An 18,194-nucleotide genomic window follows, 5' to 3' on the forward strand; every position below is an offset into this window, starting at 1 on the left:
TCTTCTGTAGCCCTGCCGCCTCACTCGCATCTCTGCTCGGGTTTCACATGGCCTCCTCTCTCTGTGTACAGCCTTCCTCCTTCTCCCTCTAATAGGACACTGTGACAGGCCTGGATAAGCTGTAAATGACCGGTCACAAGATCTTTCATCTTTTCTTCTGCAAGATTACACAAGGTTATATTGACAGGTGTCTCCTCAGGAATGGGGATGTGGGTGTCTCTTGGTGCTCATTTTTTAGTTTACCACAGGCTTTTCAGAGTTCTTGAAGAAGGAAACGGCACCCCACTCCAGTACTCTTGCCTGGAAAATCCCATGGACGGAGGAGCCTGGCGGGCTGCAGTCCATGGGGTTGCAAAGAGTCGGACAGGACAGAGAGACTTCACTTTCACTTTAGGGTTGGTTTTTGACAGTGTTTCATTTCATGACATCCAGTTCTATTTAAATTACTATTATTGCCTAAACGCAGCACCTAAGACTTTGCACCCGTACCCCCCTCCCCCCCAAGAAAAATTCCCAGTAGACGCCTAATTTCTACTCGGTGATATCGGGGGCCTCTGCTGGGGCTGGTCGGAAGGACCGCCGTTTGGAATCAGGCATGTGTCCGCTGCTGGGCTGCGCGCAGTGAAGGCGGGCTCAGCGGGAAAGCGGACGGATCACACGTGCGAGGCTTCTCCGTGTCGCTCAGGCTTCCCGTAGCGTGAGTGCCCTGGGGAGCTGTTCAGCTTACTGTGCTTCACTGACTCAACACAGTCACAGCCCAACCAGGCAGAAGCGGGTGGGACCCTCAACGGGGGCGATCGCACAGCACGGTATGGAGGACGTGGGAGGAGAGAGATTCCCACAGCCGTCTGTGAAAAATGCACACAGGACAAAATAAGAAATAGCAAGTACTGAAAACACAGGTTATGTTATTAACTCAATTTTATTATTATTATTTTTAATTTTATTTTTTAAATTTTATTTTATTTTTAAACTTTACATAATTGTATTAGTTTTGACAAATATCAAAATGAATCCGCCACAGGAAAAAATATGGAACGCTTCACGAATTTGCGTGTCATCCTTGCGCAGGGGCCATGCTAATCTTCTCTGTATCGTTCCAATTTTAGTATATGTGCTGCCGAAGCGAGCACTAATTTTATTTTATTTTTAAACTTTACATAATTGTATTAGTTTTGCCAAATATCAAAATGAATCCGCCACAGGTATACATGTGTTCCCCATCCTGAACCCTCCTCCCTCCTCCCTCCCTATACCATCCCTCTGGGTCGTCCCAGTGCACTAGCCCCAAGCATCCAGTATCGTGCATCGAACCTGGACTGGCATCTCGTTTCATACATGATATTTTACATGTTCAATTTTAAACTTACCTACTCCATGGCTAAGAGGACGCACATCCACACACACAGACACACACACAGTATGTGAGACCTTGAATCACGGTCTCATCAATTCCTTATGAAACAAAGATCTGAGGAACAGCTTGGTGCTGCCAGGTAGAAATGTGTGAGGGCTGTGCATTCATAAGAGGGTGACTTGAAAAGCCACTGAGGAACAAAAAGGAAATATTTTAAGAATACCTGAGTCATAAGTATTTTTTATTTTTTTGTCTCAATAATTCTCTGGAAGCTGGACTGTTTGGGAGGCGGAAACAACTCCCCAAGATGCCTGGAAGAATTCCTTCCACTTCGTTTATTCCTCAGGGTTAACTTTTTAATGACTTTGATGAGTAGAATTATTTCAACCTGGTGTTTTTCAATTGCAACTTTTAGAGAGGGTTTGGATAGTGTCCTCTGTCTTTATTTCCCCTGTGAGTAGTTGCTGGCAGAGAGCAGAGGGGCTTCTTCCATCACTTGGCATATTGTTTCTCTTTGCAAATAGGAAGGAATACTCTTATCATGGAATCAAACTAGAACAAGGCTTCCAACCACTCTAAAAATAGAGTGAAAATTATGATACTGTGAAAACTATTATATTAATGGGATTGAAGAAAAAAGTGCAGAGGGGGAAATATTGGGAAGAGCCATTTTCAGAATTTCCAAATGCAAGGCTTTACACTTTCTGAAGACTTAGATTAAATTTTTCATTTCATAGGAAGCTGGCCTCAAGCTTTGGCACTTGTCACACCTTTATTTCGGCTGGCATCGCTCTCCCTGTGGGTCACTTGGTTGTTTCACCTGTGTGCTTTCTTCATGCAGCCAGAGTCTCTTAGTTTGTTTGGTTTGTTTCCTTCCGTTGACATGTCTGAGTATCCTGATAGCCCTAGTTCTGCTGGGTGGTATGTGACTCTCAAAATGCTATTCGTGTACTTTGCGGCCAAAACACCATGGAGCTGAAACGGAACATTGTTTTTCATGATTTATAACAACATGGGAGGAAGATTAGATATCTCACATAATTATTTTGGATTTGGCAGGTTCTTGAACTGGGTTTTAAATGATTAGAAGAAAAAAAAAGCCCCCTTTGAGCAAAATACTGCTTTGTCATCTTGATTTTAGAGTGTTCTTGCACTCAAAGCAGCGAAATGTGTGGAAATGTAAAAAGGAATACATATTTCTGAGCTTTAAGAAATTGCCTCATTTTTTTTTTTTTTTTCATTTCTATGGCACATTATTGGTAGGTAGGAAGTTGTCTGTTTCTGTAAAAACACCTGGAGGAATTCTACCTTCCCTGGACTCAAGGAAGATTCAGCTTTTCTTTTTTTCACTTTGGGTCAGATCAGTAGTACAGGACTCGGGCAGATTGCCCCACAGGCCTCCATAGAGCCCAGAAATCCAGGCTATTCTCAACATACTCTGTTTTTCAGTATTTGTCTCCAAAGTAGGATGCTACTCTCCAATTTCATGAGTAGTTAAGTGAGAACCCCACCTCTCTACCATTTCTCTCTGCCAGAACCTCCAGAGAGCCAAAGCCTTAATTCCATTCTATTTCATGTAGATCACTGTTTTCAGTTCAGTAGAGGCAAAGAACTTCGAGTTGGAAACAGTCAGAGAAGAGTGATTTTAGATCATCAATTTTGCAGCTAGATGTTAGAGAAAAAAAAATATCTGACCCTTCAATCTTGGAAATAGAAAGTTATAAAATATGCAACATATTGCTCAGCAAAAGGCACTAACCTATTGGTATCACAGCATCTCCACATAAAAGATAGCAGTCTAATTCCCGCTGAAAACAATTCTGAATTAAAGAGATTAAAACTGGAATTTTGTTGGCTTTTCAAAACCTAACATGTAAGGGGCAAGTCAATTATTTCATGTAAATTCCATGATATGGAAAATACTCAATCTGGAGACCTTTTCATCTCAATAAAGTTTTTAATAGCTTTTTAAAAAATGAGGCACCTGTTACATCCTAGGCATTACACTAGGTATTTTACAAAATTAAAAAAATAATTTCTCCCAATTCCTAACATTTTAGTTATAATTGTTCCCATTTCAAGATTTCTCAATTTATGCATAAAACTGCAAGAAAGGACAACCACCTTTGAAGCTTGAATTCTTTGATTGGAAGATCAAGTGCAAAAATATTTCAAGACCCAGAAGAAAGAAAATATTAAAAAGTTGAAAATCAGGATAGAAAGGATAAGGACTTGAAAGGATAAACTTATGAAGCCAAACATGTGACTAATAGGAATTGTAAAGAAGAAAATGTAAAATGGTGAAAATACAATAAGTAACAATATTGTGTTAATTATCTATAATTCCTAAACTAACTTGTCACTCCAGTGATAAAAGATGCTACACGTCAATGCAAGATATTCACACCTCCCAAATAAGAATGGTATCCACTCTCTTTTTCCAGTAGTTGAACTTTCTTATATTCTTTTCTGTGGCTTGAGCTGATATTCAGTTGTGAGAATTTCATTTCTAGCTAAATCAGAATCTGTTACATGCAATAGCTCTATCAAGCAATGTACTGAAAATGTGAAACATTTCAATGAAATCCATCCTTTAGTCAAACAGCTGAGATTTTCATCTTAGATATTATCTCAAAAGTTAACTTATTGAGTTTTCTTGGCTATGGAGAAAACATTACAGAGAATATGCAGTTACATGGACATGTCCGGTTTAATATAAATATAAATAGACCTTTGTGGCACCGAAGCTCATGAGACCACGGGGGCTGAAAGTTATTCTAGAAAAGGAGGCTTGGTCAGACTGCACACAGGAAAGAACAAAGTCAGCCAGAAAAATGTGAGGATTGACAGTCTGGAAATATCCTTGCTGGGCCTGACAGGACACAAGATGGAAAAGGTGCTGTCTGAAATCCTGAAATGGCATTTCATCTGCAATAAACTTACAGACAGAATGAATAATCACATTCCTTTGGTATAAAGGAAAAATTGGCAAAATGTACTAAATATTTGTTAATTGAATAGATAAAATTAACCTTTGAATATTTCAGTTTACAGGACAAGCACAAAAATAAAATAGTGATTAGAGATTTATTAAAAATTATATCTGAAATCAAGCTTGTCTTTGAAATCAAGCTTAAGACTACTTTAAGCAATGGCGCCCCAGCAAATGGATGCACTCTGAGGTGGCTGCTTCTGAAGTTTTCTCAGAAGGTGAAAATGAAAAAAGAGGAAGACAGGCGGGCAGGAGAGAAAATTAAAATTTGAGGTGATTTGTGCTAAGTTTCTTCCTTTCAAATATGACCATTGTTTATAACATTATGTGAAGAAAAACACATGTCAGTCTACCATGTATAGTGTTTTAAATTTACTCTGTTACTTACAACTTATTTGACCTCTGTTTGGAAAAGGTATATTCATTGTTACTGGAAAAACCATTTCCTGGTTCAGAGAGGTCAGAGGTTACATTCCTGTTCCTTTATTATTTTTTATCCTGGGTAGCATTAGCTTTTAACAGGCATCACTCAGCTTTTAAGCAGGCACTTTATTTTATAGTCTCCTAGGTTTGATAAGCTTAGAGCTGCCACTTAGGAGTTGAGGTGAGAGAGTAGGGTGCAGGACATAAAAGACTTGGGAACTAGAGGTTTGAGAGAAAGTAAACATGTTAATCCAGAGCATGCTCCGGGCACTAGAAGTCACCAGAAAGATATAAAATGAGAAAATACAGAAAGACCACTAGCACTTTCAAATTTAAAATGTTAGTTTTATGTTCTCTGCTTACAGGTGCTTGACTTGATGTTCTTGTTTGTATTTCCTTAGGGGCAATCTTTTTGAAGACTGAAAGAGTAATTATTTGAAGCTTCACAGTCCATAGTTCAAAATCTTTTAATCACACAAGTGTCTATTTTAGTTATAAAGGGAATGGCTTTTCTCAAGTTTATGTAATTATATGATCTAAACTTGGTCATCTCCTTATGGTGAATTACTCCATGAAATGAATGAATGTTTATTCAGTGTTTCCAATTAAAAACCATAATATAGGGAAAAATTGTTATGAATTATTAAAAAAAACTGAATGCTTTGGAAAGGCTCAGCCAAGGAGAGTCAGTAAAAAAACAATGTGTCCGTTTAGGTCTGGGAATGCCAACAACGGTCAATGTTTAGGGCAAATGTACCAGAAGAATTTTTTTTTCAGATTGCTTTGCAATTGACTTTCTCAATTCTTTTAATGAAATAAAAACTGCCAAACATACAAAGCATTTAAGGATTTGTATATAAAACTGATATCCAGCTCCAAAGACAAGCTCTTGTTTTTACACCAAAAGCCTAGTGAATCCATGTACATGCATAAAAAAAAAGAAATTATATTTAAGGCACGATTATATTATACTTAATTATCCTCATTCTAACTTTGTAGGTTAGCCAACCACCAACTGTGAGTTATGATTAACTGTGGTCAAATCTTTCCTTCCAATAGATTTCAACCTTGAGGCACAAATTACACCACAGGCAGAATCTAAAAAACTTCCTATTTAATGTCTTTAATTTGTACAATAAAAATTAAGCACCTCATGAATTCCATACCTATTGCTAAAGTTAATGCCAGGGAGGGTGTATAATTTGACAAAAAAGTCTCCGTTGAGATTCTGTTAACATTTTCATCCAGTGAAGTGAAATTTGCTCAGTCGTGTCTGATTCTTTGTGACCCCATAGGGTCAGTGTTTGAATTCTCCATGGAGTGGGTAGCCTTTCCCTTCTCCAGGGGATATTCTCAATGCAGGGATTGAACCCAGGTCTCCTGAATTGCAGAAGGATTCTTTACCAGATGAGCCACCAGGGAAGCCCAATTCATCCAGAGGGTGCCATTTTTCTCACTCTAATTCTCCTCCCACCCAAATTGTTTTTTGCTTTAGCATAAAGATTTTATATATTTATCTAAAGATCGACAACCCAAAATGCCATTAGAGAGGAAGAAGTAATCTTACACATTTCTTAGGAGAAAATGTGTTCACAAGGATTCCTTGACTATTACCTGATTGGTGATGACAAGTGCGGGTTCTGGTCCTGCAACCATCTCTGAGTGTCCCTCCCATTCAGAAGTTGTAAGGCCATCTCCAAGTTCAAGTGTGCTCATCCTCAGCATGACAAGAGGACAGATTGTAAGATGTGACTTCCTCCAATAATCGTGTTCCATAACCATGGTCTGAAGAGGCAGTGGGACTTGGGGTTTAAATGTCACCTGTCCTCTTGGAGTCCATCACTCTTCTCAACTTTGTAATCAAGTTCCTATGAAGACCACTAATGAACGACACATGATAGGCAGTGTCTGGGAAGAAGTTACCCCAACTAGAGGGTTGAATAGTTAGATTTTTTTAAAAAGCTGGTGATCGGCCCAGTCTTTCACCTTCTGAGATAACACAGGCAGGTGGACCTAAATAAAATAGAAAGTCATGCTGTAATTCCTCCATAGAGTGACAGTTAGTTTGAGAGTTTGCTAAGGCACCAGGTAACTCTCCTCTTCTGTCTTGATGCTAATTTTGAAGTGAGTAGGCCAATATTCTCCCCTTGCTCCACCTTCATACATCCTTCTGAGATTATAATTTCCAGGAAATGCCAGTCAGGGAGGTTGTGGGATGACTGATAGTATGTCTTAGGAGACAGAATCCCTGTGGTTTTCAGGAGCTAAGAAAATTAGGCAAAAGAAGAGAAAGAAGGAACATTGTTGTACCTGCTGCTGCTGCTGCTAAGTCGATTTAGTCGTGTCTGACTCTGTGCAACCCCATAGACGGAAGCCCACCAGGATCCCCTGTCCTTGGGATTCTCCAGGCAAGAACACTGGAGTGGGTTGCCATTTCCTTCTCCAATGCATGAAAGTGAAAAGTGAAAGTGAAGTCGCTCAGTCCTGTCCGACTCTTAGCGACCCCATGGACTGAAGCCCACCAGGCTCCTCCATTCATGGGATTTTCCAGGCAAGAGTACTGGAGTGGGGTGCCACTGCCTTCTCCAGTTGTTGTACCTAACAGAGATTAAAAATGTTTCAGGCTAAAATTTCACAGCACTGATGAAAGAATAAAAAATAAGTGGGTAAAAAAATAGACAGCCTTGGAAGCAACCAACAGTACATAAGAAAATAATACAAGGACTTCCCGGGCAATCCAGTGGTTAAGACACTGTGCTTCCAATGCAGGCGGTTGGGTTCCATCCCTGGTCGGGGAACTAGGATCCCACATGCTGCATCCCCCCCCCAAAAAAAAACCCACATAATTGATACATAGAATAAGAACACATACACACACACTCATTCACCCCACATGAGGAAATAATTATTCAAAAATATCAGTAGGGCAATTGACTAAATTATTGGGGCAAAAGTTAAATTAAGCCATACAGTAAAATAAGTTTTTGATGACTTAAAAAGTTAAATTTTGCAAATTCTACCATTAAGGAACCATTTAGTTTTTTATAGGACATTCTTTTTTCTAACGTGAAATAATTAACATTTTATGTCACAGATTCTCTGGCAAATTTATTTGTAAGTTGTTTTTCTCCTTTGAATAGTTTTATTTTCTTATACAGATATTCTACAACTCTAGGGATTTTATATCTTAGGAACAAAGGAGGTTCAATGAAATTATCATTGGGATTACAATTCAAAGAAGCATCTGATTGCTTGACCAGGGCAGTCAAATGACTTCCTTGTAAAACCATGGAAGGAAAAGAGACTTGAAGTTAGACTTGCCTGTAACAAGTTTCCCCTCTCTGAGAAGTAATGACCTAGTTCATGTCCCAGGTTCATTGTTGTAGATGTTCCTTAGTGATACCATTTTCTCCATCATCTTCATAATCGTCAAAAATCTTCTGACTACTGTAAAGGGAAGGAGGCTTAACATAAATGACATGAAAAGAGCAGATAGAAAAAGTGGTTAGACTCCATAATATTTTTGGACAGAGAGACAACATAAACTCCATGACCAGTCCAACAGCAAACAAGGAGAGATATACGTGAACAAGTAGAAACATCAAAATTTAAATAACTCTTTAAAAGTTCATACAATTTGATAAGTAGAGGAACCTGATAAAAATTGATGAAGACTGAAGAGGATTGTCACAGAGAAATTATTTGTTAACATAGGGAAGTATATCCCACCTCACCATTACCCAGCCACCTTCAAACTGAAATATTATCTTCAAGTTTTTGTGGTTGTCTAATCAAAATTTTTTAGATGAGTGTTTTATTTCAAGTCCAGCTTAGTTCCCTGATGTGTGCAGACTAGAACAGTTTACACACATGGCTACATTTTACTGGCTACAGTAAAATAAAAGTATCATCCAAAACTTGAATCTTATTGATAACATTTAGGTTTTCTGAAGATTTGCAGTATTGAATACATGGAGGATTATCTATATTTTTATTAATATTATAGTAGGAGAAGGCAATGGCACCCCACTCCAGTACTCTTGCCTGGAAAATCCCATGGACGGAAGGGCCTGGTGGGCTGCAGTCCCTGGGGTCGCTAGGAGTCAGACACGACTGAGCGACTTCACTTTATTTTTTCACTTTCATGCATTGGAGAAGGAAATGGCAACCCATTCCAGTGTTCTTGCCTGGAGAATCCCAGGGACGGGGGAGCCTGGTGGGCTGTCGTCTATGGGGTCATACAGAGTCGGACACGACTGAAGCGACGCAGCAGCAGCAGCAGCAGAGTCCTATTTTACCTTTTATCACCGGAGAAGGAAATGGCAACCCACTCCAGTATTCTTGCCTGGAGAATCCCATGGACAGAGCTGCCTGGTGGGCCATGGTCCATGGGGTTGCATAGAGTCAGACAGGACTGAAGTGACTGAGCACATTTTTACCTTTTAATTTGCCTATTGGTATTTTTTTTTTAATCTTAACTTTTTAAAAAAATTATTATTTTTTTTTACTTTACAATATTGTATTGGTTTTGCCATACATCAACATGCATCCACCACGGGTGTACACGTGTTACCCATCCTGAACCCCCCCTCCCAGCTCCCTCCCCATACCATCCCTCTGGTAAAATTATATATCACACACTCTTTTTGGTCTGGTGATTTTTATAGTTTTATTTTAACATTATTACCTCCCTTCCTCCAAACTCTCATAATTCTACACTTTAACCTTTCACCCTTTTCAACAAACTATGCTTTCAACAACCTTGATTGAGACTTCTGTTGTTCATCTTTTAGAAGAGGTACTTAGGATTTCTATAGATCTCTATAAATTTATTTTCTTTTGAGGAAAGAAAAAGTAAAAAAAAAAAAATTCCAATCTGCTAGAAATGGATGAGAACTCCCAATATAGTTATTTCTGAGTTTTGGTATTTTTTTCTCCAACAACTGTTTAATAGCTACATTCAATCTTATAAGCAAGTTATATATTAAGGACACATTTTTGCCTCCTTTGTTCAATTTAAAGGACAGGAATTTTATGCATTTCTCAGTGACATTTTCCAGAGCATGTTCCCTTTAACAATGCAGTAAGAATTCTCTAGTTAATGTTTGAGAAGTGCTGATTTAAACTGAATTTCTAAGGTTTATGACTAAGGTTGTTGTTGTTCAGTCACCATGTCATGTCTAACTATTGTGGGAGAAGGCAATGGCACCCCACTCCAGTACTCTTGCCTGGAAAATCCCATGGATGGAGGAGCCTGGTAGGCTGCAGTCCATGAGGTTGCTAAGAGTCAGACACGACTGAGCGACTTCACTTTATTTTTTCACTTTCATGCATTGGAGAAGGAAATGGCAACCCACTCCAGTGTTCTTGCCTGGAGAATCCCAGGGACAGAGGAGCCTGGTAGGAGGCCTTCTATGGGGTCATACAGAGTCGGACACGACTGAAGCGACTTAGCAGCAGCAGCAGCAGCAGCAGCAACTGTTTGTGACCCCCTGAACTGCAGCACTCCGTGTTCCTCTGTCCCCCACTATCACCCAGAGTTTGCTCAGTTTCATGACCGTTGAATTGATGACGCCATCCAACCACCTCATCCTCTGCTTTCCCCTTCTCCTTTTGCCTTCAATCTGTCCCAGCATCAGGGTCTTTTCCAGTGAGTCAACTCTTTGCAGCAGGTAGCCAAAGAATTGGAGCTTCAGCTTTAGCCCTTCAGGGTTGATTTCCTTTAGGATTGGCTGGTTTGATCTCTTTGTAGTCCAAGGGACTCTCAAGAGTCTTCTCCAGCACTACAATTCGAAAGCATCTGATTGTTTGGTGCTCAGCCTTCTTTATGCTCCGATTCTCATATCTGTACATGACTAACAAGGAAACCATAGCTTTGACTATATGGACCTTTGTTGGCAAAGTGATGTCTCTGCTTTTTAACATGCTGTCTAGGTTTGTCATAGCTTTTCTTCCAAGGAGCAGACAACTTTTAATTTCATGTCTGCAGTCATGGTCTGCAGTGACTTTGGAGCCCAAGAAAATAAAATCTCTGTAACTGCTTTCATTTTTCCCCTTCTGTTTGCCATGAAGTGATATGACTGGATGTCATGATCTTAGTTTTTTAATGTTGAGTTTCAAGCCAGTTTTTTCATTCTCCTTTCACGAAAGTGCATTTTATTAAAAATGAAGGAAATTCCTATCTCAATGATACAGGAAATGCTTAATCAAGTAGACATTTGAGTATAAAATTTATTTCCAATGTAATGTCATTAATATTCAGATGACTTTGAATTATTTCTTCTCATTTGTTTCCTTTTTCTTTCTATCTGTATGTTTTACAAAAACTCCCACATTTTAAAATTAAAAATGACCATTTCTCAGAACATTTATCTTGATCTCTCAAAGCTAGCCTCCAGTAAACTCTTTTACATGTTAAAGAGTGAAGGGTTGGAATTGATATATTTAAAGTACAAAGTTTAATAACCTAATTTGACAAGATATATGATTGAATTCTGTATTACAACATTCTTTTGTCACAGTCACAAGTCGTGATAAATTCAGATCCGAAAAGTTTATGCTTGGCTGAATCCTGACATTCTCTCAAGTTTTTGCTCTCTCAGAACTTTGCTGTGATTTTAAAATAAGGTTGAGGGAGGAGGGGGAGGGAGGAGGGAGGAGGGGTCGGGATGGGGAACACATGTATACCTGTGATGGATTCATTTTGATATTTGGCAAAACTAATACAATTATGTAAAGTTTAAAAATAAAATAAAATTAGAAAAAAAAATAAAATAAGGTTGAAGTCTTGGATATTTTAATACTGGTTAAAAAGAGAATTTGACATTGAAAACTACCAAAGACTATATAAATTACTTATTGAGGGCTTACTGTGCTATTCTAAACACAAACATATCTGATGATTTTTCCATCAGCTGGAACCAAGGAATGAAGGAATGTCCCCTTGAAATCACGATTGTCTTGAAATCAGCTTGTGTCTTGTTTGGAAACACCTTTTCTGGATTTGTCACAGTTACCTCCAGATTTCATCTGACAAATTAAGGATGCATGGTGATTCCTGAAAGCAGCACACAGTTGTTCAGAACAAACCCATTACAGTACAAGGTATCTTGATGTTATCAACTCCAGAGGCAGGTGAATTTAAGACCCAAGTTGGGAGCAAAATCCAGCTGATTTCATTATTTTTACTTACACCTCAGTTGCTGCTGCTGCTGCTAAATCGCTTCAGTCGTGTCCGACTCTGTGCGACCCCACAGATGGCAGCCGACCAGGCTCCCCCATCTCTGGGATTCTCCAGGCAAGAACACCGGAGTGGGTTGCCATTTCCTTCTCCAATGCATGAAAGTGAAAAGTGAAAGTCGTGTCTGACTCTTTGCGACCCCATGGACTGCAGCCTACCAGGCTCCTCCATCCATGGGATTTTCCAGGCAAGAGTACTGGAGTGGGGTGCCATTGCCTTCTCCGACACCTCAGTTAGGTAGGCTATTTTTCACAAACTCTCTCAGGTTGAGTTTTAGGTGTAGCTTGAGGGTTCTTGAATTAGTTATTTTCTCTGCCGATCTCCTTTGCTCTCACACCAGCTCCCAACACTGTTAAGGCACTCTATCTGCCTTGAAATAAATTTCTTTGGTGTCAAAATGTTTGATTCACATCCAACTTTTTCTTGCCAATTAAAATTTGCAAGAGAGGCTGCTATGGACTGCACTGTGTCCCCTTCAAATTCCTATGTCAAAATCCTAAGCCCCAATGTGATTACATCAGAAAATAGGGCTGTTAGGGAGGAAATCGGGGTTAAATGAGATCCTAAGGCTGGAGTGCTGATCTGCTTGGTTTGGTGTCCTTATATGAAGAGACCAGAGAGTTCATTCCTTCCACAGGTACCTCGAGGAAAGACCACATAGGAATACAGTGACGACACATGGTGGCAGTGAGGAGCTAGGGAGAGAGATTGCATCAGAACCAACTCTGCTGGCCCCTTGATCTTGGACTTCTAGCCTCCAGAATGGTGAGAAATAACTTTCTGTCATTTAAGCCACCAAGCCTGTGGTATTCTGTTATGGCAGCTGACCAGATTGAGAGGGCAAAGTGTAAAAAATGAGCTGAGTTCATACCAACCTTCTGACAAAAATTGAGCATATCAGATGAGGGATGCTCCATATTTTTGTTTACAGATTCAAAGTCGTTGGTACAACAACTCTTCATAAGGTAAGAGAGAATCAAGCATGTGGACCTGGGCAAAGAATAATGCCTCACAGTTGAAGGTGTGTGTGTGGAGGGGGGCATTGCTTATAAATCCAACCCGGGGATGCTCCAGCCTACCTTTGGTCAAAGGCTGTCCAATAGGTGTAATTATTTTAAAAGCCTGAATGAAAGCCTACCCAGTTTTTCTCATAAATTCTCTCTTGTAAGCTTTATTCAAGCTGGGGCACTTTGCATGGGGGTTGCGAACTCTTTTCCTCTCCTGATAAGAGCACAGTGACCTTTCTTGGTGTCAGCAATCTGTTGGTTGAAGAGGGTTTTCAGAGCTACAGGGTTTTGACCAAAACTTTGGCCACAGCTGCTCCTCTGGAAGGTGATGTCTTTTGCAGAGAGCAAGAAGTTGTTAAAGTAATTCAATAAGGTAAATGTCATATTTCAGAGCAGTAATTTGAAGGAAGAATTTGCAAGGACTTTTATAAAAATTAAAATCCCCAAATGTCTTGACATAAAACAGATAGAAGCAGAGTTGCTCTGTGCAATGAGGCCTGGGGGTCTGGTGTCCAGCCTACGACTTTGTGGAGCACACACTGATTGCTACCGTAGAAGTGAGAAAACCGGTACACTAATGGTCACTTGCCCTGTGCTTTCACATGGACTCAAGAGAACTCTGCAACCTCTAGGACCTCCTCAGCTCCTTGAAGGTCTGGGTACCCCCAGCACAGGAGATGTGGGTCCTTACCACGTGGTACGGATGAAGTAAAATTCTCTTTCCCGCTAGCTCTGTCACTGCCTACTCTCATGAGACAGGGGTCACAGAGCTTGTCATTTCCTCACACAGCACAAACCTGTCATGTAACTTGTTATGAAACAATCATGATGGAATTCTCATGTGATAGGACATTAAGTGCAAAACCATCTGCTTTAAATCCAGAGATGAAGAGATTCTTTCTGTTTCTTCACTGTCTTCTTGAAAGCAAATTCGTCATGATATGATCGCTGGTGAATGATGTGACTTTCAGCATCCATGCCCATAAACAGAGATGGAAGTTATTTCCAGCCAAATGTATTTTAAGTTTTTTTTTTTTTTAATTAAAAAACTTCAGGGAAGCCCCATTCCTCTGATTAGTGCCCTCATTACGAGTAACTATTAATCATTAACAAAATCACAACAAAATTCTCATGTGATTGTTTGAAATGTTTCATGTCAGAAATTGTAAATGAAAATCTTTTATACTATAATTCTAATTCTTAATTACAACTACTTTAGACAACTTAAAGCGTTGCATTTCCTGATTTCTTCATATCAAAGGGGATCACACATGGAGACTCTGGAAATTTTCTTTCAACTGTTGGAAAAGTAAATATCTCAAAAAACAAACAAACAAAAAAACCAAACAAACCCAAAACAAAACCAAGCAACTTTCACAAGAAAGCAAAAATTGAGATTTCCTGTGCACTGCTTCCAAACCTCAGTCAGAGGCACACATACTGTATTTCATCCAGGCAAGGCTGTTAAAGCGAAACTGACTTCTGACAGTGTTTCCATCTGGGATTCTGATGATAGGATTTGATTAGGAACTGGGCCTGTAGTATCAGGATCTGGCATCTACATGTTCGTAAGTCCAGAAGTCAAAACACTTGGTGCTGCCCATGGATTGTCTACAGAGGCAACTGTAAATGTTTTGAGTTGAAAGAAATGGTTGTCTCACAAATCATAGGCGTGGTGCTTCCCTGAAGTTCTTAAAAGTTGTTCTTTTTACCTCCCCTCTGAAGGTAGCTTAGTACAGTGTCTGTAACCCTAGAGTTGGACATAATGCACAATTTCATTCAACTTACTACTTTCACAGATTAAGAAACTGAGACTCAGATTTTGGTGATTTGCTCAAGGACAAAGCAGAAAATCAGGATTAAAAACCTGGCTCACAATTCCCAGTCCAGTCCTCTTTCTGTTATGACATTTTTTTTTTTTTTTTTTAAGCAATGGGTTGTTGGCTATAGAATGAAGAAAAAAGAGCATGTGAAACTTTTTTTTTTGTTTCAAACCATCAAACTCCACCTATTAGTACATGTCTATAAGTTAACAGATAGCTATTCTCTGCCTACAAAATAGCCAATATCTTAAAAATTCAAACACAAACAGATAGAGCAGTACTTACTTTATAACATATGTGCCATGGACTTTCCTAAGCAGTTCTCTGGGTGGACTCGATGCTTCTTTAGGATACAAACATTGCATTTATTCACAACTTTCTACAGTTCATCTAAAAAATCAGACACATCAACACACTCTTCTACTGCAGTGAAGGGAAATACTATTTTTATGTTATACTCTGTTCTAAAGGTAAAATCACTAAAAAGCATCCTTTGAAAAGCCTGCTATTGGGAGCTCAGACCTTGGGGGATGGCACAGAATTGCAGATGAAGTGGAGTCAAGGGAGCTTGGTTCAGTGCTTTGCCCCAGCATTTCCTGGGAAGGCGAATATAGAAATTTGGTTACTTAAGGAGATGTGTAAACCTTAACAAAATACCAAAACAAGTGCTTCGGTATGACCTCCCTCACCTGTTGAATCTGCTGCTTCTCTCTCCTTCACTGAGTAAAATTCCTGCTGAGCAGGGTACCCCTGGAGGAAGCCTGGACTGTGTGGTCAGTGAGTGATGTTCTCCCTTCTCTGAAAGAAGTGCACACAGGGCTCACCACTAATGCTCACTTCTGCTTTGAGCAGTGTGGAAGTGGAGGGCAGAGTTGATTTTTAGAAATCCTAATAATGGAATCTGTTTCCCCCAAGAAGTTAGCAAATGTCAAAAGGTCAAAACCTCCTTCTAAAAAAAAAAAATATGTGGAAGCTAAATCTTGTAACTGCTCACCAAAATACTTTGTTCCTTGAGTCTTTTAAACAGAGCATATACAGTGTTACAGAGAAGGTGATAGCACCCCACTCCAGTACTCTTGCCTGGAAAACCCCATGGACGGAGGAGCCTGGTAGGCTGCAGTCCATGGGGTCATGAAGAGTCGGACACGACTGAGCGACTTAACTTTCACTTTTCACTTTCATGCATTGGAGAAGGAAATGGCACCCACTCCAGTGTTCTTGCCTGGAGAATCCCAGGGACGGGGGAGCCTGGTGGGCTGCAGTCTATGGGGTCGCACAGACTCGGACACGACTGAAGCGACTTAGCAGCAGCAGCAGCAGCAGCAGCATACAGTGTAGGTTTCTAGACATGAAGTTCTGTTTATAAACTTTCCAAGACTTGGATATAGTATTTGTTGCTTCAAGCTTCCAGTGTTCACTCATCTTTATTCTTAAGAGTTGACTGATTGGTAGTTGGAGACTCTTGTAGAATTTATGAACATCTTCACTGTATATTTTAGCTTCTTACTGAATCCTGTTTGTTAATATTAATATTTTAAATGACTGTTTAGCTTGATCTCTAGTCCACTTAACCACCACCACAAAATCTCAATTATTATAATGTAAGGAAGTGAGATTTTTATGGTCTACATAAAATTGTTTGCAAGAATCTCTGGCTAAGTATTGCTTTGTTGATGTTGTTTTTGCTTTTCATCAAAATTATTACACCTCCAGGGACAAATTAAATGTTATTTTTTCTGGCATGCCTTATACTTTATATTTTGGTCTAGTGATTTTTTTTTGACATACTCATATATTCTGAGGAACTAATTGTCAACACATAGTTTAGATTTTTTTAAACTGATAATTTGTAAGGGTCATTATATCAGATTCTAAGATTCTCTCCATGGCTTCAAGGGATTCATTGGAAACTTAGGTTTTTTTTTTTTTTTAAATTAGCTAAATAAATTAACATATTTAAATATATCAGGACTAAAAATGATGAATACCACATCAACATAACAGATTGTATCATGTTGGCTTATATTCTTGGCTGAAATGTGATGAAAAATTATTGAAACTGAATCTCGGATGAATTGTATAGACAGTGACCATGTTATGCACCAAGGGCTGTGGCTCTCTTTCAGGTGGAAGGATGTTATTTATTGTGATTCCATATTTCCTTTTGGTAATGACCCCTGAATTTGTTCTCTTGCGGAAGTTTTGATAAAACTATAGCTGTTGTCAAATTTACTTATATTTTACTTTTGTTTTACTATTATTATTAGTTTGGTTGCTGTTCTCAACTTTGAAAATTACCTACATCTTAGCTGCTTCACAGATGTACAGAACACGTATTTTCTGTCTACAGGCTCCAGATGCATCTTTACTTAAAAAATATAAAGATGATCCATAAATATATAATAAGAGAATTTCAGAAGACTGCCTTTTCTTCCCAATAGATAAAAAAAAGATTTGACTTTATGAACGAGATGTTAGAGTTGTCCAGAATATGTACATGTAATTCAATAAATTTTGGATATAATAGTGTTTTAAAAGTCAGTATTGAAAACAGTGTTTCAATATATTTAGGACATCAACATTTTAATAAAGTATTATAAAAAATAAATTATTTTGTAGCAAAACATATAGATACTAATGTTTTTATTGTACTCAGTAGTCACCTATACCTTTTCATTGTATTATATTTGCAAGTTTTAAAAGACTTATTTTTATGTTCACATAACTCTATAGATTCTTTTTTCTCCTTTTAGGACTACTTATTTTTATGTATTTGCTAGTAGTTATGTGGTTTTTTATTTTTGTTAGGAACCATGTCATACAAGCAAATAATCAATTCTCTTTCAACAAGCAAACCACTTATGTGGTTGTATTTATGTAAGCAAATATTTGTTCTCAGAAAAAAATATCTTAGTGTGTTGCCTTTAAAAAAAATGAAATAAGTACTCTGTGTGACTGTTGCTTTTTAACATATGAGCATTTAAATGTCACTTCCAACTTATATGTGTTGGATAGAAGCACTTCAGCTTATAAAAAGTATTAAGCTAGTCACAAGGAATTAAATATTTGGAAAAGATTATTTTTGAGTAAAATATTTTAAAGCCATTTTAATATTAATACATAGTGATAGCTATTATACCAGGTTAAGTCTGAATGCTCCTGGGGCACTGAATAACTTTCAGTGATATAACCATGCTAAGCAGACTATCTAATAAGATGATATGTTTTCTGTTGATTCATTTGGCTATAAATTCAAAAGTACCATGTGCTAAAACATTTATACTCATTAAATATATTGAGATTAAAAATAAAATGTAATAGCAACTGCTATCTATCTTAAACTTTCTTTTAC

At 38.6% G+C, this 18,194-nt stretch overlaps 1 non-coding gene across 1 annotated transcript; it reads right to left on the minus strand.

Annotated features, from left to right (window-relative positions):
- Nucleotides 1–1,026: 1,026 nt before the first annotated feature.
- LOC139180242 (U6 spliceosomal RNA) lies at nt 1,027–1,133 on the minus strand. The gene has a single exon (XR_011564578.1). It is a non-coding gene; the product is annotated as a U6 spliceosomal RNA (small nuclear RNA).
- Nucleotides 1,134–18,194: the final 17,061 nt, after the last annotated feature.

This window comes from Bos indicus, chromosome 27 (genome assembly GCF_029378745.1).
Source record: "Bos indicus isolate NIAB-ARS_2022 breed Sahiwal x Tharparkar chromosome 27, NIAB-ARS_B.indTharparkar_mat_pri_1.0, whole genome shotgun sequence".
NCBI classification, from domain to species: domain Eukaryota; kingdom Metazoa; phylum Chordata; class Mammalia; order Artiodactyla; family Bovidae; genus Bos; species Bos indicus.